The sequence below is a fragment of the Elaeis guineensis genome, chromosome 11, assembly GCF_000442705.2.
Source record: "Elaeis guineensis isolate ETL-2024a chromosome 11, EG11, whole genome shotgun sequence".
In the NCBI taxonomy this organism is placed as follows: domain Eukaryota; kingdom Viridiplantae; phylum Streptophyta; class Magnoliopsida; order Arecales; family Arecaceae; genus Elaeis; species Elaeis guineensis.
Genome location: NC_026003.2, coordinates 120,623,374 through 120,644,697, shown reverse-complemented (window position 1 = coordinate 120,644,697; position 21,324 = coordinate 120,623,374). Strand labels below are relative to the sequence as shown.

Here is a 21,324-nt window from a genome sequence, read left to right as displayed (position 1 = left end):
TGCTCTAGCTGTTCAAAAGAGTGGATGCTTTCTGACTAGAGTTTAGAATATCAGGCTTGAGCAGCTTTTCGAATTGTAGTCGGAAAGTCAAGGCATAAGAGGGCATCAGTTGCCCCTTGAATCATCATGAGATCTTTGTAGCTCTCCAAATTGTTGACAGGATCAGTGGAGCCATCATAAGGCTCCATCTGTGGTATCTTGAATCGAGTCGGAATTGGCTCATCTAAGATGCACCGAGAGAAAGGTGGAGACGTATGGATGCCAAAGTTGTTGGAGGAGCCTCGGCCATCCAACTAAAGCTGGTTGAGTTGGTGATCGATTTTTTTGAATTTGTGCTCATAATCGTCGAGTCGCTGCTGCTGAGAGAATGTTGGGGTAGAATCCTCTGAAGAATTTGAGAAAGAAGAAGGTGAATGCGGCCTCTTTCCTTTCTTGAAACTATGACGGTGAGGAGGAGACTGTCGCTGTTGGTGGGCGGCATGATGGGAGTTCCGAGAAGGTGGTGGCTCGACATGATAGAAATGTCGAGTCGGTCATCATTCCAATGATGGATAAGGAGATCATCGCAGGGCACAACGACTATGCCGGATGACATTGTACGCGCCGCTGGCTCCTCCGCCGTCAGTTGTTACTGCTGTTGCTATGTTTGTTGCTGTTGAAAGCTATGCACCATCTCCGTCAGTATTTTTATTTGCTGTATCAAAGCAGTGAGCTGTTGTGCATCCATGGTGATGACTGGCTGCGAGAAACTGGGCTTTGCCAGTGGAGGTGGAGGTGGGAGATCTTTTCGATGGGAAGAATGCCTGACAGAGCCGGTAGAATTATTTTGATCCCTCATTTTCATCATGACTGAATTAGTTGTCATCTCTCTACCTTGCACACTAATCTGTTATGGCCAATCTCTGGTTATGCCTAACTCAAGTGATGAGCAACCTGCAAAAGAAGTCTACTAACCAAAATTGTGTTTGGCAGGAACCTTTCGATGTCTAAGTTAGTGAAGAGTGATGAACAATAGATATTTCATAGTAGAATCTGACAGAATCTAGCCCAGAAGTGTCTTACCCTCACTGTTCCTTTACCTCCCTTTTATATAGGCAATGTGGGTGTAACTATCTGCAACGATTTGGCATGTTGGGTCCCGTTTATCCCCGCATTATGTGATCGTGGAGTGGACAGTTAATGCCCACTAATAATTATGGTAAGTAGCCGTTATGCGCTCTTTGCGTTGACGATTTCTGATATACCGATTGTGTGTCGGTGATGTGGGCGTACCAACTATATGTCGGTGCTTGTAATATACCGACTAATCATCGATTAGTGACTCTGATATATCGACTGGTCATTAGTTATGAAGTCGATCAAATCGTTATGGTTGACTTAGATCTATCAGAAAAGTCGATTGAAAATTACCGACTGTCTGTCGGTATACCGACTGATAGTCGAATGCCTATGTCTTTGATGCAGATAGAAAGTCGGACGATGAACCTTATAGATATCATAGTTGAACTAGAACTCGTTCAGCGGTCTGGCTTTGACGATTCTCCATAGGGTACCGATGTATATTCGGGTGGCCGACTATGAATTGAGAGGAGCAGGTCCGATTGCCCCAACAATAGGTTATTCAAGGGATTGCATAAGGAATCCAACAATTGTTCTTGCATCTAACCACCTGGCTCAACGCAGACCTACGCAGTATATATCCTTTCAATTCCTACCCTATTAAATCAGTAATTTAAATCTTCTTATTTTATTTTTTTTATCTTTTTGGTACAACGACCGAAGCACAAGATTAAACGGGAGGCAGCAGCATTTACTGATGCTGAAACGTCATTGAGGGGTTTTAATTGTTGGGAACTGCTTTGGATATGAGTTTCTCCATGCTTGAGATTTTGCAGGCTGTAACGCGAATTTGGAGATCTGCAAAGGTACAATTTGTTATCAGAAGCTTGACTTTTCAATGGGATTTTCTCGCGTGGCCAATGCTTCTAATCGGCCATTGGACATCTTTTAAAGTGTATTGGGCCAATTATATAATATTCTATAATCGATGCTTTCTCTTGGTGGTCGTCTTCTTTCTTTATTCCTCTTTTAACTTGTGTTGCTAAAAGACTGACCAGTTCTTATTGACTTCTGTTGAATTGTCGCAACGGATTCCCTTTGTTGGATTCGCGTTTCGGTGAGAAAGTGGCTAGAACTCCTTGCGTACCTGCTGCGTGGGAGTGGTTTGCGAAATTTTATACTATAATCACATTTGGAAGGTTCAAAGAAGCCTACCTAAACCTGGAGTGGATCATCCGGAACTATAAGACTTAGTATGTCTTTATTCATGAACTGAGATCATTATCAATGAAGACGTCGTTAAAGCTGTTAAGTATATTTTTCACTCCTCTTCTATGCCGCACTCCAAAAAATCTAGTCCTAAATTTGCTTTTGACTTTCGACGGATTAGCCTTTGTAATACTTCCTATAAAATTGCTGCAAAAATCTTGACAAATCGACATTGGCCTATACCTGTTTCTCTCCTTCTACTCAAGAAGCTTTTATCCCTATGTATCAAATCATTCAAACTATCCTTGTCACCCAAGAGATTATGCATTCCCTTGGTTATGCTCCTAGAACTAAGAGTCTTATGGGCATTAAGCCGAATATGGAAAAAGCTTTTGATCGGATCAGATGGGATTTTCTTTTTCGAGTTCTACAGTATGTTGGCTTTCACTCTCGTTTTGTCAATTGGCTCAGATTTTGCATTACGCATCCATCTTTTGCCTTGCTCATCAACGGTGTACCAACTTCTTGGTTCACTATGCCTCCATGGGTTTACGTCAGGGGTGCTCGTTGTCATCCCATCTTTTTATCCTGTGCTCCCACATGCTGTCTATTTTCCTTCAATTAGCTGTAAATTTTCAAGCTTTAAGAGCCTATCATCCTCATTGCTCTGAATGTTTAATTTCTCATATGTTTTTTTGCAGATGATTGCTTGTTGATTACTCCAGCCACTATTTCTGCTTATCTTTGTTTTAACCTTCTTCTTGATTTATACTATGCAATTTAGGGTCAATCGATAAATGTTGATAAATCCAACATCACTTTTAGTCCCTCTATTGACCCTAATGTCAAATGTCAAGTTGTTCATCTTCTGTGTACTCCTTTAAAATATGATCCCTGAAATTTGTTTAGCTGTCCCTATTTCTGGCACCCAATTCAAGTTTGCTGATTTAATGCATCTTCTGAATAAGGTGGAGGATAAAATTCAAAGTTGGCACTGGAAGGCTCTTTCCTTTGCTCTAAGAACAACTTTCTTGCAGTACTCTGTCTTATCCTCCCTCACAGTCTACACAATGGCCTCACTACGTATTCTTCTATCGATTTTACACAAGATTGAGCAATAGTTCTGAGCTTTTTTGTGGGGCCATTCACCAGAGACACATGGCTTGCACCTTATTTCTTGGTCTACTTTTTGTTCCCCTAAGTCTCAAGGGGGGTTAGACTTCACTTCTTTGCACCTAAGGCAGCAACTACTTTTAATGAAGTTAGTTATCTAGGTGATCTTGCATCTTGATTCGCTTTGAAGCCAGCTGGTTAGATCTAAATAGGGTTTTACTATTACTTGGTCCTACTATGCTCACCTAGTAAATCTTCTGATGTTTGGAAACACATTTCTGGCCATGCTTCTTCTATAGCTAATCAGTTTCATTGGGCCTTAACCAATGGTGCCGCTGTTAGTGTGCTCTTGCGATATTCTTTGTGCACCACAGGCGGGGTAGAAAATCTAACATGGAGTACATCGTCTCGTCCGATTGATCTACATAGTCACCACTTTTCAACGCGTATGTAATATCTGCAGATCGATTTTTTCTAAAGAATAGGGGTATTTTCATCATTCAAAATTTTCAAACGAAAAAATCGACCGACAGACATTAAATACACGTTGGAAAATGATTGGACAAAAATGTCTCTCTCATATTATAATATCATAGACCATATTATGATATTCTGGACTATATTACAATACAGAATGTCATAATTTTTTTCAAAATATAGGGGTATTTTTATCGTATAAAAGTTTTAAACGAAAAAATCAACCTGCAGACATTAAATACGCGTTGGAAAGTGATGACTATATAGATCAATCAGATGAGGTGGTGCACTCCATATCAGTTTTCTACACCGCTCGTGGTGCACAAAAAATTTCTTGTGTGCTCTTTGGTTCTTGGATTACCGGTCTTCCTCTTCATGCGTCGCCCACATATGTAAACAAGGACATGGATCTTCAGAATGTTTCTATTGTTGCCTTCCTTTTGCTAAATCATAAGTGGAATATGCAAGATTTTCTGGCTCACTTTGTCCTCCTGCCACATGAGACTTGGCTGTTTGGGATCAATAACCGAGAGATATGGGAGATTGATTAAGCTGAAGACCTAGAAACAAATATTGTTAAGAAATAGTAGAATATTCCATTCTCGCTGGTTTATTTAACGTAAGCATGAATGTCCGGCTTGTTATAAGATTTCAGATTTTATAATATAAATATGGAAAAGATAGGAACTAATATGTAATTACAAAATATTTCCTGAACTAACTTCTTTAACTAGTCTTAAAAAAAAAATTTCATTTATAGTTTTATTTAAATTATTTATATTTATTCGTTTATTGATAGTTCTTGCATGTGACTGTGTGCATTTCCAAACAACTCAGCCAACTCGTTTTCGTAGGCCATTCAAAGGATTGCATAAGGAATCCGACAGTCGTTCTTGCATCTAACCATCTGACTCAACCCAGAAGTATGCAGTATATATATATCCTTTCTTCCGACCCTATTAAATCAGTAATTTAAATCTTCTTATTTTATTTCAAGTTGTAAGTTATTTTATTTTTTATCTTTTTGGTACAACAAGGACCGAAGCACAAGATTAAACGGGAGCCAGCAGCATCTACTGATGCTGAAACGTCAAATTGAGGGGTTTTAATTGTTAGGAAATGCTTTGGATATGAGTTTCTCCAGATTTTGTAGGCTGTAACGCGAATTTGGAGATCTGCAAAGGTACAATTTGTTATCAGAGTCTTGACTTTTCAATGGGATTTTCTCACGTGGTCAATGTTTCTAATTGGCCATTGGACATCTTTGAAAGTGTATTGGGCCAATTATATAATATTCTATAATCGATGCTTGCTCTCGGTCGTCGTCTTCTTTTTCTTTATTCCTCAACTAACTTGCGTTGCTAAAAGACTGACCAGTTCTTATTGACTTCTCTCGAGTTGTCGTAACGGATTCCCTTCATTAGATTCACGTTTTGGTGAGAAAGTGGTTAGAACGTCTTGCGTACCTGCTGCATGGGAGTTGTTTGCGTAATTTTATACTATAATCACATTTGGAAGGTTCACAGAAGCCTACCTAAACCTGGACTGGATCATCTCGAACTATAAGACTTAGTATATCTTAATTCATGAACTGAGATCACCGAAGGCTTGTTAAATGCACTATTTTATTGAGATGTTTTGATAAGGTCCGTCTTTCCTATTTTTTTCTTCAGTCAGTCCTCCCTCATTCTCCTGTAAATCTTTTTCCTTCTTGGAATAAAATTTAGAGTGTGTAACTACGGTTTCCCCCTTCATTAGTCTCCTTTTCATTAAAAAAAAAAAAAAAAAAAAAAAAAATCCTGAGAACCGAAAAAGAATAAGGTCATGCCCATACATCATACTAAAACCATTCATCTCTCTGCAAGAAATCACGCAGCTTCCAAGTTAACAAAAACTGAAAACGTTTGAAAACTCACCATCACCCGGCCATCAACTGCAACCAAGGGAAGAAGAATAGTAAAATCCATCTGGATCAACGGAGAAAACGATCCGGCTCCGAGGTCCGGGCCAACTCGGCACGTGTACACTGTCATCGCTGACACCGAAAGCACCACTGAGTTGCTGAAGGGCTCTCACTCTGATTAATGAGGCCTAAATAAAAGAATAGCACATGCCTTCTGAAGACCTTCCGGTCCTTTTATGTGCTGGCTAGATTTTCCTGCCGACGCACGTGCAGAAAGTCCATGGAATCCTGTATGAGGCCACTATTTTATGCACTGCCGCCTGTCGTCGCTTTGGGGGAGTGCCCGATGATCCTCGCAGGGCTGCAAGAGAGCCGGTGGAAAATCTATCAGACGAACCAGAATCTTGATGACCTTGAGCGCTCGGCTCCAGGGAGCGTATGAAGGATAAAAAATTTGCTTATAAAAAAAAAAGATAACAAATTTAAATTGATTTATCTAAGGCATGATTGGGTTGGCCCATTGACTTTACAAAGTAGGAATAGAGAAAAAAAACGAGGGTATGGGATCGTTTTAAGATAAATTTTCGATTTTCATACCACTGTTGGTCAGAAATTCTACCCCTAGATGCGGTCAGGATATCCGTTCTTGAAGCACGATAGTAGAGAGGGCTAACAGTCTTTCTCTAATACTCAGCAATGAATTAAAGAAGAAAGAGATGAAAATATTGGATCTTTTATAGACCATGAGTAGGTACCTGCAGACGGCTGTTCGATCGGCATACCATGAAGGACAACGTCTGATCAAAGAAACATATGACCCTCTATGATAAACAGTCATTTGACTGTCCGACTACGAAGAAGAACGACTAGGCAAAATAAAATAAAATAATAAAAATAATATAAAATATGATAAAAAAATAAATAAAGTATTTTGCTATCATCGCACGCACATATCATGCCGCTTGGTCGTGATACAACGAATTCGTATGCAGGTGTGAAATATAAAATCCACATCCCCCAAAGCCTCCCAAGCAAAAGAAAAAAAAGAAAGATGATTTATAAGTATCAAAAATAAATGATCATTTTCTAATGTGAGATTAAACTTTAGAGAAGACTTTTAGGGTTGAATTTTTCCTTCAAAACTCTAACAAATTATGGGATTTTTGAACTACTGACAATCCAATCATGTTTCGTTCAGAACTCTGCACCAAAATTGCGGTGATGAGGAAAAAAAATTGCCTTGGCTAGTAGTACATAGTCTCTGAAATGATCAACAACTGTTATGCAGGTGCAGTGCATGTGAATGTTACGTAGACAACTATAATCCAGCTGTTGAAGTACGAGAAAAGTATAGCAAACATCCGTATATCTCAGCAAGCTACCTTAAATCCAAGATTTACTGTCCATTAATCCGTTGGCCTGGCTTTTGAATATGTGGAGAAATTATCTGCACCTCTAGCAGCTCTTCTTTCACTCTATTACAGATTCAATGGATACCCCCACCTCTTGGGATTTGAAAAATCTACAACTTTCATTGCTCCCTTAAAGATAATCAAGGCATGCTAGATTTCTTATCCGAGATCTTCATTATGGCACTGGCGACTTTTAGCTACATCTGTTCCTGTAACTAAATTAAAAGCAGTATAGAAAAGATTAATAATGCTGAGTGTGACTTGAATTTTGATGTGATCAGTGATATAAACTCGATCCATTGTGCACTTCGATCTGTTCGGGTATTTTGATCTTTTTATTTTATTTGAGAGTTTGATGGCTATAAAATCCCTCCCCATTTTCATCCATAAACGTAAGCCAAAGACTAAATCATATAAATTATTGTATCTTATTTTTTTCTATATGAAATTATTTGTTGTTATTTCGGATTTCACACTAATTAATAGATAATCTTACAATAAATAATACAATCTTCACTCTATAATGCGGAAGAACTTTGCTTGAATATGGCTTTAGAATTGTTATTAATTGAATTATTGGGAGGTCTTCTTTTAAATAATCTACTCCTCTTCTTATTGATATCCTTCATCTTTTTATAATTTTAAATTTCTTTGCTGCTAATCATGCTCTTAGAGAGGCTAACTTCACTGCAGATTGGCTGGTAAATAGAGATTCTGATTGTAATATTTCTCCAAATGATGATGTTCATCCTGAGTTGGCATTGCTATATTTGATTGCATGAGATCCAGTATGCAGTTTCATTGAGGCCATTTAGGGGCATTCCTCCTTTCCAACCAAAAAATAAAAAATAAAAGAGCAAAGTGGGGGCGTGCTCAAGGCATTGTGATTAAAGGAACGGTGCGCCCTCTCGCACAAACTTAATGGACCAGCTCCGATCCGAGGACACAGCAATCCCCGCCCGTTGAGGGCTGTTGCGGTAGCCACAAGCCCCAGGAATCCAGTTGCCTTTCACCATCCAGAAAGAAATGAGATAGAGCGGAGAAGAATCCCGAAGGAAAGCATCTTACTTCCTCCTCCTTTAATTTCTCTCAAAAAAGAGACGGGGGAAGAAGAAAAATGCACAAAAAGTTAGAAAAATCATAAAAACTTCACATCTCCTCATATACCTAGCCAAAATTAATGCAATATAAACGATCAAAAAGCCAACAAAATTACTCATGTTACAATCCCCAGCAGCTGGTGTCACAGACGTAAGGCCCTTTGGCTAATGATAACCCATTAATTGTTACAAATAAATTACCAGAGCTACAAGAGAACTAGTCTAAAACCTAAACCAAGACTCGTAAATCTAAATAAAATCTCATGATTCTAATAAAAAAAGAATAAGTCCCACTAAAATTTGATCTTGCGCTGATTTACAGAAATCAAATGGCTTTTCAATGTATATCACAGAGATTAAAGCTGGAGTCCAGTTTGAAAAGTTTTCAAAATTTCCATACATGACCTTCGTATTCGATATACTAGTTTTCTTTGTTTTCCTTCGCTGATGTGGTGTGCGGTACCGTGAGCTGGTAGTATAAGGTGGTGACTCGCAGCCATCAGGAAACTAGTGTTATTTTGTAGTTAAATAGGACTACGAAAAGCATGTGGTCTGTGGTCTAAAATAAAAGAGGTCTTCCAAGCCTTTCTTTGGAACAGAACTTCTTAGATTAGATTAAAAATTTATATTTGTTTTTTTCCCTCTGGAACTAGAGTTTGTCCCTATGACACTGTTCCTCCACAACTCAAAACTATATTGTGGCGTCATCAGTTTCTCTGAGAAGACGGTCATCTGCTCTCTAATTTCCACCATGCCTACACTACTTTAAGAGGCTTCCAAGTCTGGCTAATTGAAAACAGAAAATGGGATAGGGTCCAAAAGGCCAACCCTCAGAGCCCATTAGTCTTTAAGCTCAAGGCCCAAAGCTCAATCCGACGGCAGCCTAATGTGGTAAGGAAGGTTCTAAAATTTGGCCCGAGTGGATCGGCGTTGGTCAAGGGCAAACTGAAAGGAAACCCAAATTTGAGGACTTAGTTCCCAAGGGTGCAATATCCGTGGTTCTGCCAAGTTCAACCATTTTTTGTTTTATTTCGGGATCATTTCTTTGTCTATTTATGTAACATAGAGCATATGGCATCAATTTTCAGTGATTTTTCTATTCTAGTATATAATGCTGAGTCCCACATTGTGTTAGTGCATGAGGCATGTCTCATCATCCACATTTCTCCCACAATCGGGACAACTTGTAGCTTGCTACATGGAGCAAGGGATCGATATCCTAAAATTCATGTGTAGCAAATTAGAGTCTAGGTCGCAATTATTGACACATTTTTATGACCGGTTGTCAACCTGATGTCACCCTTCCACCTTCTCTTATCCAAACTTGGGACTAGCCGTGCCTTTTTTATTGATAAAATAATAGTCAGGGTATTTACATCTCTGCTTTTTCCCTTAGGTCTGCAGTTTCTTCTAGGTTTTGATTAACAATGATAAGAAATTATTTGTTAAGTACCTACAATTCATGAATTTCTAATCCATTTTTTCTTTTTTTTTTGATTGTATGACTTTCTAATCCTTTTTTTTTTTTGATGAATTCGGAGGTCGGAAAAGCAACCACCTATCAATTTATAGAGAGACAGAATTTACAGAAGTCCAAAGGGATTGAGAATTACGACCGGTAAAATCAGTGAGAGAAGGATTTCCTCTAATCTTCAAAACTTTAGTAAGAAAATTACAGAGATGAAATAAACTCAAAAGCAAGAAAAGCTCTCTGCATAACAGAGAACTAAATCCGACTAGTAACAAATTGTTGCATCCTCGCCGAGGGTAACAAGGATTTCAAGACATTCCAGAGCCTCTCATGATCGTCAATGGTCTTCGAGGAATAAATGTACTTTGAGCTCTGAAAACTGTGCAGAATGTTGTATAAGATTGGAATAATAGAATCATTCTTCTTCAAAAAGATTCGTTTGTTTTTTTTCTTTCAAACCTCCCAGCAAATTACTGCCAGTAATTGATCTCCTACTCTTCTCATTAATTTAGATTTGTTCCTCATCCTCCAATCTGTCCATAACTTAAGGAAGGTGGTTGGTTTACGGACTCAATATTTGAAGAAGAGATGATTTGTGGACTCAATATTTGACCCACACAAAGCACAGCTAGACTTTCTGATCTATCATTTTTTTTGCATAATCTGTTGGAGGGAATAAAAAAAAAAAATTAAAAATTTTTCTAAAATTTTTCTCCAAGCATTTTAATTTTATCTTTTTATTTTATTATTTAAATATTTTTTATTATCATGATTTTAATTTCTGACTATTGGACTCTTAATTATAGGCTTTAATAAATCAGTAAAAACTCAAACGGTTATGTGTATTTAATATTATTTTTATTTTTCTAATCGTTGGGCTTCTTATTAAAGGTTCTGATTGTTGAGCTTTTTATTAAAAATCTTATTGGATCAATAAAAATCTAAATCATCATAAACGTTTATATATCCCATCCAAGCCTCTCACTCTCTTCCTTCCGATTTTTTCTCTTCAAATCTTTTTTCTTTATAATTATTTTTTTGAATATTGAAAAAATCTCCATCAACTTTCTCCACGATCATGCTCCAAGGTGGAGGATCTCAATCATATCTTGGACTGATTTTTTTAAATTTTTCTGTACTAGAGATAGGAATATACCTTAAGACAATATCCAACATGCTTCCGGGTTGGATCATTTTTATTTTTTACTATTTTATAAGTTATTTATAATTTTTCTACCATAAAATTTTTTAGTTTTATTTAATTTTTTAAATCATATCAGAAATTCTTTAAATCCTATTCCAATATAATTGATATCGTTTTCTTTTGTTTTCTTCCCCTTTTCTAAGAATAAGTTACACCTTCCAAGTAACAATTAGAACTCTTTCCAGCACAAGTGCTAAGAAGAGAGGTGGCAACAAGCAGACCAAAGTCCTGCTGGCTATGAGTATTCACTATCAATGTATTAAAATGTGTCTTGTAGAAACCTATAATTCATGATTTCATAGGTCTGTTTGATGATTAATTTTGAAGGAAATGTGTTTCATGTGATGTTTAATTTAAGGGATTTTTGCGTGTATACCTTTCTAAATATCCAAATTTGCATAGATATTCTTTCAAAATTGATGTTTGCATATATATTCTTATGAAATACTTGATTTGCATATATATCCTTCTTTTTCTTTATTTTTTGTATATATACCCACATCATCTAACGTCGTTAAAAAATTAACGGTTTAAAATTTAAATGACTGAAATACCATTATGGGTATATATGCAAAAAAAATTATCAAGATATATATACAATTAGCAATTTACGAGGGTATACACATAAATATTAATTTTGAAAGAATATTCATGCAAATTTTAACGTTTAAGAGGGTACACAGGCAAAAATTTTTAATTTAATTTTTTTTCTATTGTATGTTATTTTAGCGAGATGGAAAGAATTTAAACACATTAATTAATATCATAGTAAGGATGATTTAAGTACATTAATTTTTATCTATTGCTTCTTTGTTGGTGTTTGTAGTAGGGACGGTTCACTTGTTTAAAGATTTTGTTCATCTATTATCATTATTCTCAATAATAATAGTTGAGATATCAGTCCCTAATGTAGCTGGACGCTCAATTTCATTCTGTCTTTTGTTCTTCCTTTGGTCATCCACTCGAACCTCTCCTATTGCAGCTACTTTACCTTTACTTTGATCTTGGCTACCTAGCATTGATTGAGAAAACTATATATCATTAGCGTCTTTTGTGACAAACAAGAAGCACTCCATCAAATTTTTATATTCTTCAAACAAGCTCATTAGTTTATGATCTATATCTAGAATCATATAAAATTTAGGTGATACATATCTAACCACAGACCAAATCTTTATGGTCTCTTCCAGCTATTTATTCAATATGTGCACTATATCATCATATAGATCTATATAAAAATAGCAGTCAACATCAACTAACCAGCTTTTTTGTCTCTCAAAATAATATTTTATTCTTGTAGAATTCTTAATCTTTTTAAAATAACCTCCAAATTTCATCTTCAACTTGAAAAGCGATTGCTCCATTTTAATAAGCCTGGATATGGAATAAGCAACTATTCATAATAAATCATATACGAAATAAAAATTAATATGATATAAAAATAAAAATAAAAATTATATCTAACAAAGAAGTAATAGATAAAAATTAATGTACTTGAATCACCCTTACTATGACATTAATTAATGTGTTTAAATCCTTTCCATCTCGTTAAAATAACATACAATAGAAAAAAATAAAATTAAAAATTTTTGCTTGTATACCCTCCTAAACATCAAAATTTGTATAAATACCCTTTCAAAATTAATATTTATTTGTATACCCTCGTAAATTGCTAATTGCATATATACCCTTATAATTTTTTTTGCATATATACCTATTAGGGTATTTCAGTCATTTAAATTTTAAACCGTTAATTTTTTAACGGCATTAGATGACGTGGGTATATATACAAAAAATAAAGAAAAAGAAGGGTATGCATGCAAATCAAGTATTTTATGAGGATATACATGCCAATATCAATTTTGAAAGGATATCCATACAAATTTGGATGTTTAGAAGGGTATACCTGCAAAAATTCCTTAATTTAATTGGCCTGAGAAAGCTAATAGCTATGTTTGTGTGTCTCTTGGAATTGTTATTTAATAAAATAAGGGGAAGCACTTTGCTTCCTCCTTTTCCTCTCAAAAAAAAAAAAAAAGCTATGTTGTGTCATCACAACAATAAGTTCAAGATGCAAGTATTTCTTTACAGGTCTCTCCGTGTGTAAAGTGGCCTGTTTATACAATGAGCAAAATAGTGAAAGGATTCTGCTCAAATTTCTTATGTGGGTATTTTTAACCCCGTACTCCTGTTGTCATAATTTTGACTAATCCAATGTCTTTCCTTTTTTAGTTGCTTGCTCGACTGATTGATCATATTACACTCATGTTATGCTGTTGTATCTACGGTGACATGAAACCTGGTGCTGAAATCGAGCTTACAGGACTGGTTGGGAAAGAAATGCTGATGCCTGAGGACCCCAATGCAAATATTATAATGGTAATTTGGCGACCCAATTTTATTCTTGTTAGCACTTGGAGATGTTGAGTTCTGCATCGTGTTGTAATCTATGGATTACATTTTGTAAATAGATTTTTTAAGTGCTTACTGATGGCCTTGCTGGTTGCAGCTTGCAACAGGAGATGGGTTCGCACCTTTGTGCTCCCTGAGGAAAATGTTCTTTGAGGAGCATGATGACTACAAGGTAATGCCACAGTGAATGCTTAGAAGAATTTTCTAATGTCAGGTTTGCATAACAAGAAGCGAATTGGTCTCATGAATTAGGCAAGTCATTGGATAAAATTAAGGGTTTACTTCTGAACTTGTAATCTACATGAGAGAATGATGTCATCCGCTATAATAAAACTCTCGTAGCTCTAAATGAATTATAAGCCTAGAAAAGACTTTAGATGAATTATATCACGCATGTGACTAAACTACTAGGAAATCACGGTTTGTATAACTTGCCACCCATGCTCTGTTGGTTGGTTTTCCTTATTTGTTTCAAATAATTCATCGTTGGAAGAGTGGGATTGATTATTCTTACGCAGTTCAATGGACCAGCATGGCTCTTCTTGGGAGTTCCTACAAGCAGCTCATTGCTCTATAAAGAGGTGGGCTTATTAGTATATATTTAAAATTCTAAACCAAAAATAATCATTGTATTCCAAATATATGTTTCTTTTGGTCATTAAATCTTATAATCAGCTACTGTTTATATCTATTTTGTTAATGGACCTCATAGTCTTGCAGTCTGTAGGAATTTGAGAAGATGATTGAGAAAGCACCAAATAATTTCAGGGTGAACTTTGCTATCAGTGGAGAGCAAACAAATGAGAAGGGAGGAAACAATACAAACTCATATGGCTCAGTATGCCGACGAACTGTGGGATCTACTCAAGAAGGATAATACCTTTTATATGTCTGAACTAAAAGAAATGAAAAGGATATTGATGCCATTATGGTATCTTTGGCTGCTAAAGATGGCACATGTATATGATGTAGATAAATTGAGGTGGAAAAGTCATATGTGAAAGAACAGGCCGTGGATAATCGAGCACACCTTGATCTACACGGTACATAAGTACAGCAGAAACAAGATCATTTTGCAAAGGAAAGATAACTAGAACAAACATAGAATGCAAAATAGGAGAGATAATTAAGCTATAAAAATAAGAAAAAAGAAAGCACACCAGATTTACGTAGTTCGGCCTGATTGTTGGCCTACATCTACGGGCAAGACTTCCTCAACGTTTTTCTATTAATAATCCACGATGCAACGAAGTATAAAATTAAAGAAAAAGAGAAAGAAGAAGAAAAAAAAATAAAAGACTCACACAGACTCTCTTTTACAAAGAAAAACACTCTCATTTTTCTCTCAAAAAGGAATCTCATGTCTCTTATTTTTTTCTCTCTTAAACCCTCTCATTAATTGCTATTTTCACTGCTCTCAGTCCTGCTGAACCTTCTCTCAAGTCTTCCCCTTAAATAGAGCTCGTTACCAGATGAATCCAAGTCCAAACCTCATCAAAAACAGAGTCATATTCACTGTAGAATCGAAGAAAGAAGCTCAGCCGTCAAATCTGCATCGAACGGCCCAGATCTGTGCTCAAAATAATCCAAATCAAGCCCAAATCAAGTCGAAAAAATCTTCAGCCATTCGATCATCATCGGACATAAGATCTGTCATTGGATCGCACCTCCGATCCATCGAAACTCGCATAGACCACGAGAAACGCCCGGAGAAATGAGCGTCGGTCCATGCACCCCACCGTGGACCATGAGAACACGGTGAACCGTGTACACCGTGCCCGCACACCGCTTGGGCCTGGGCCGTGTTTTCTCGCGTGTGCTCAGCACTTGGGCCTGGGCTGTGTTCTGGGGCTGGGCCTGGTCGGACTCTTTTCACATAGGCTTCATCTTAACAATTCTCTTACTTGAAAACATGTGCCAAACTCATGAGAACGTCATCCTTGGAGGCCTTACCATCCTCCCACTCCTCACGTAGCTCCTAGATCGAGAGAAGCCTTGCTCCAATTGAACTTCTCCTAAGCCATCGGCTTTGTCAATACATCTGCTAGATTTACATCTGTATAAATTTTTAGCAATGAGACTAGACCATCATCAACCACATCTCTCACAAAGTGATAGTGAATATCAATATGCTTCGTCCGAGAGTGAAACATCGGATTTTTTGCTAAATACAATGCGCTTTGACTATCACAATTCACCCTCATCATATCTTGCTTCACTTTGAAGTCTTCAAGAAGCTTCTTGAGCCAGATAGCTTTTTTGAATGTGTGTGCCAATGCAATATACTCTGTCTCTATTGTTAATAATGCCACCACTGACTGAAACTTAGACTCCCAGCTAATAGCACCGCCGTCCATGGAGAACACATAGCCTGTGGTAGATCTCTTCTTGTCTCGATCACCTGCAAAATTATAATCAACATACCCATGCACTCCAAACCTGCTGAACTATAACAGAGTGAATGATTAGTAGTCCCCCTCAGATACCAGAGGATCCACTTTACTGCTGTCCAATGGTTGCTACTTAGATTTACCATATACTAACTCACAACTCCCACTGCTTGTGCAATGTCTGATCTTGTGCATACCATAGCAAACATAAGGCTTCCTACTATTGATGAATATGGTACTCAGGCCATGTCAGTCTTTTCTGCTTCCGTACTGGGTGATTGCTTTGCTGACAGTTTCAACTGAATAGAAAATGGGATAGACACCGGCTTTGCATTCTGCATATTGAAGCGCCGCAGAACTTTCTCTACATATCCCTTTTGTAAAAGCCAAATCTTCCTATCCTTTCTCTCCTGTAGCACCTTCATCCCGAGTATTTGGTTCATGGCTCTTAAGTCCTTCATCTCGAACTCTCCAGCCAATTGAGCTTTCAGATCTGATATTCGACTCTTGCTGTTCCCTGCGACCACCATATCATCGTCATATAACAGCAAAATGCAGAAGCTCCCATCATCATAACCGCAGAAATATGCATAATAATTTGCCTTCAGTCGATCAAATCCCAAACTCATAATGAAGGAATCAAATCACTTATAGCAACACCTCGACGTCTGTTTGAAACTGTACAATGATTTGTTCAGCCGACAAACCAACTTCTCCTTGTCTTTTTCAACAAAACCTTCAGGTTGCGCCATATAAATCTCCTCCTCAAAGTCAACATGTTAGAAAGCCATCTTTACATCCATCTACTCAAGCTCCAAATCCATGACTGCTGCGATCACCAAAACAATCCGAATAGTAGTAAGACGAATCACTGACGAGAAGATTTCATCAAAATCAATTCCTGCCTTCTGAGCATAACCCTTCACCACCAAATGTGCTTTAAATCTCTTCACATTTCTATCTGTATCTTTCTTCACTTTATAGACCCAGTGACATCCGATCAGACTCCTTTCCTTCGATAGAACTACAAGCTCCCATGTCTTGTTCTTTCGAAGTGACTCCATCTCCTCCTCTATAGCACAATGCTACTTTTTAGCATTGATGGACTCACATGCCTCTCTGTATGAAGTTGGCTAGTCCTCCTCCATCAAAGCAACATAAACACAAATACGGTTAGCAAAAGGAATGAAAGAAGTGACATAATCATCATATTTAGCAAGAGGTCTAATGACCCTACTAGGCTGCTCAAACTCTGTTGGTGGCTCGCGGAGGCTCTGCACCTGGTCCATCATCAACTACCTCATCTATCTCCTATGCTTGCTCTGCTTGCACTTCATCACGTGCATAAAAAGACTCAACAAAAGTAATAGCTTCATCATCTTGCTTTTCCTTGGTGCCTTGAAAGGATACTTCATTAAAAACAACATCTCGGCTAACAACGATGTTGTGGGTAGTAGGGTTCCACAATCGATACCCCTTTACTCCTTTAGCATAGTCAAGAAAGATGCACCTCCGAGAGTTCTTGTCCAATTTTGTCCTCTTTTCTTTTGAAATCCATATATATGCATCAGATCCAAAGACACGAAGATGAGAATAATTTACTGATTTGCCACTCCAAAGTTCTTGTGAAATTTCCAACCCAAGAGATTTTGTTGGGGCTCAATTGATCAAGTAACAAGCCGTATATGCAGCCTCTACCCAAAATCTCTTGTCAAATTTTGCAGTGCTCATCATACTACGGATCTTTTCCATGAGTGTTCTATTAAACCTCTCTGCCACACTATTTTGCTGTGGTGTTTCGAGAACCGTAAGCTGCCTCCGAATTTTATGCTCACCACAAAACTCATCAAACTCCTTGGAATAATATTCTCCTCCATTGTCAGAACGCAGGCATTTAATTTTCAAACTTTTTTCATTTTCCATCAGAACCTTGAATTTCTTAAAGATTTCAAAAACATCGGATTTCTGCTTCAAGATATATATCCAAGCCTTTCGAAAAAAGTCATCAATGAAGGAGACGAAGTAGGAACATCCATCTAATGATCTATTAGGCGACTCCCAAGTATCTGAGTGAATTAGCTCAAGAAATTTCTTACTTCACTGCTGTAATAAAGAGAAAGAGATCCTTCTTTGTTTACCATAGATGCAATCTTCACAAAATTCCAGTGGTGCTGATTTGGACCCTGGAAGAAGCTTCTTATTTGATAATAATTGTAGCCCACGCTCGCTCATATGTCACAAACGTCGATGCCAAATCATCGAAGACACCATCTTTGAACTTGCTACTGCTGTCTCTCCCACCTGAGTCTCGCCCATCAATTTATAAAGACCATCTATTTAGACTCCCTTTATCACCACCAAACATCCTTTGGATATCTTCAATTGATCTTTCTCTTTGATAAACTTTAAGCCTTACTTACAACACTTTCCAAGTGACAGTAGGCTCTTGTGCAGTACAGGGACATGCCACATATTGGAAACCGTCCAGACCATACCATCAAATATCTTGATTCGAACATCTCCCACTCCAATCACAGGACAAGTTGTATTGTTATCCAAATAGATAACTCCTCCATCCAATGATTTATATGTATGAAACCACTCCTTAAAATGAGTCATATGGAAAGATGCTCTCGAATCTAAAATTCAATAACGTGCAAGCTCAGATCTTTCCAATGCCATCAATGCATCCCCGTCATCTGAAATAGTCGGACTTGTTTCACTCTCTGCTACATTACCTTGAAAGTTTTTCGATTCATATTTTGTATCAACTCCTTTAGCCCGGCAATCTTTCTTTACGTGCCCTGTTTTTCCATAATTTCAGCATTTTACCTTCTTTTTACTTTTGGATTTAGATCTTGTCTTTTCTCGATCACCACGTTCCCTTTCGAAAGGCCTACTCCGTGCTACCATGGCCTCCCCCGAAGAGCTTCTTTAGCTAGATTTTTGCTTCATCTCTTCTGTAAGCAATGATACAACAACAGACTTCATCTTAAGGATTTCAACGTGACTCAAATTCATGATAAGATTATCCTAAGACTCTGACAAAGAACAAAGTAGAATGCTGACCTTTTTTTCATCATCAATTCTGACATCTAGGGCCACAAGCTTGCTTACAATGAAATTGAATACACCCAAGTGCTCTTGAACTGATGCTCCATCCTTCATCTTCAGATTGTATAATTACTGTCTTAAATAGATTTTATTTACCAAAGACTTACCTTCATAGAGGTTTTTCAATTTTTTTCAAATCTCTTTTGCAGTAGTTTCAGTCTCGATATTGAACAATACCGAATCATCCAACGTCAGATAGAGGTTCGCCATTGCCAGCTTGTCTTTCTCTTCATGTTGCGCATCCGTTATCTCTTGAGGTTTACATTCTTTTCCTTGCAAAGCGATTTCACAACCATCCTTGATCAATACTGCCTGCATCTTCATCTTCCAAAGTGCAAAATTTGATCCATCAAACCTCGATATCTCGTATTTTGTCGTCATCACCTTGTCCGTCATTGTTTTAGATCAATCCAACTACAAAAGAATCTCCTGTGCTCTGATACCAAATTGAGAAAACAGGTCGTGGATAATCAAGCACACCTCGATCCACATGGCATACAAATACAGCGGAAATAAGATCATTTTGTAGAGTATAAATAACTAGAATAAACATAGAATGTAAAATAGGAGAGATAATCAAGCAATAAAAATAAAAATAAAAAGAAAGCACATCAGATTTACGTGGTTCGGTCTGATTGTTGGCCTACGTCCACGGACAAGACCTCCTCAACGTTCTTCTATTAATAATCCATGGCGCAACGAAATACAAAATTGGAGAAGAAGAGGAAGAAAAAAAATAAAGGACTTACACAGACTCTCTTTTATAAAGAAAAATACTCTTTTTTTTTTCTCAAAAAAAAATCTCACATCTCTTATTTTTTTCTCTCTTAAACCCTCTCTTTGATTGCTGTTTTCACTGCTCTCAGCCTGCTGAACCTTCTCCCAAATCCTCTCCTTAAATAGAGCTCGTCACCAGATGAATCCAGATTCAAATCTCATCAAAAACGGAGTTCTATTCGCTGTAGAATCGAAGAAAGAAGCTCAGCCGTCAAATCTACATCGAATGACCCAGATCTGCACTCAAAATAGTCCAGATCAAGCCCAAATCAAGTCGAAAAAATCCTCAGCCATTCGATCATCACAGGAAGTGAGATCTGCCGTTGGATTGAACCTTCGATCCTTCGAAACTCGTGTAGACCGCGAGAAACACTTGAGGAAATAGGCGTCGATCCACGCACCCCGCCATGGACTGCGAGAACACGATGGATTGCATACGCTGCGCCCGTACACCGCCAGGGCCTGGGCTGTGTTTTCACGTGCGCGCTCCATGTGTGGGCCTTGGCTGTGTTCTGGGGTGGGCTTGGTCGAACTCTTGTCACATGGGCATCATCTTAACAATATGTTATGCATAGTAATTTTCCAATTCTGTTGCTAAATTTGCAGGTATTGACTGGTCGGAATACAGAAGGAACTTGCAGAGGGCAGAGCAGTGGAGTGTGGAAGTATATCAGCTTGCATTTTATGCATGCTGTGCTTCTCGTCCAAGAAGCCTGCTCCTGTAATATACTAATTCCTAGGTAGAAAGTTAATTCTCTTTGGCGTTTTATGCCAGTTTCTTGTAAGGCAACTGTATTATTCTGGCCTTCTTAAATTTTATTCAAGAGGAATTTTAAAATTGTAATTCTAGCCAGATTCAATATTGTGTAATGAACCTCTGCTCCCGTTATGATTTTGATGCTAATTTCTTGCAAATAGCAGTAGAAGAAATTGAGTTCAAAGTGGAAATACATATAGAGGATTTCCTTATGCACAAAATATGTGGAAATTTAGTGACAAAAATATATTTTTTTATAAAATAAAAAAATAATATTATTATTTTTTAATATCTTGTATGACTTTCTATAAATATATATGACGTCATGAATAATATATATAAGTTCCTATATCTTTATAATATCCTGAATAGTATGTATAGCTTCCTAATATCTTATATGACTTCTTGTAAATATATATCACATCTTAAACAATATATATGACTTTCTAACGTCTTATATGACTTTTTATGAATATATATATATATATATATATATATATATATATATATATATGACATCCTTAATAATATATATGATTTTCTGTGAATGTATATGACATTCTGAATAATATATATGACTTTCTAATGTCTTACATGATTTTCGATGAATATATATAACATCTTGAATAATATATATGACTTTCTAACATCTTATATGACTTTCTGTGAATATATATATGACATTCTAAACAATATATATATAACTTTCTGATGTCTTACATGATCAACAAGAAAGTCATATATATTGTTCAAGATATCACACACACACATATATAATATATATATATATATATATATATATATATTCACAAAAAATTATATATATTATTTAGAATATCATATATATTGATAAAAAGTCATATAAAATATTAGGAAGCCATATATATTATTTGGAATGCTATATATATTCACACAAAATCATATAT

General features: G+C 36.9%; 1 pseudogene; it reads left to right on the top strand.

Moving 5' to 3' along the window:
• Positions 1-588: 588 nt before the first annotated feature.
• On the top strand, positions 589-20,656 carry LOC105054540 (ferredoxin--NADP reductase, leaf isozyme, chloroplastic-like; annotated as a pseudogene).
• Positions 20,657-21,324: the final 668 nt, after the last annotated feature.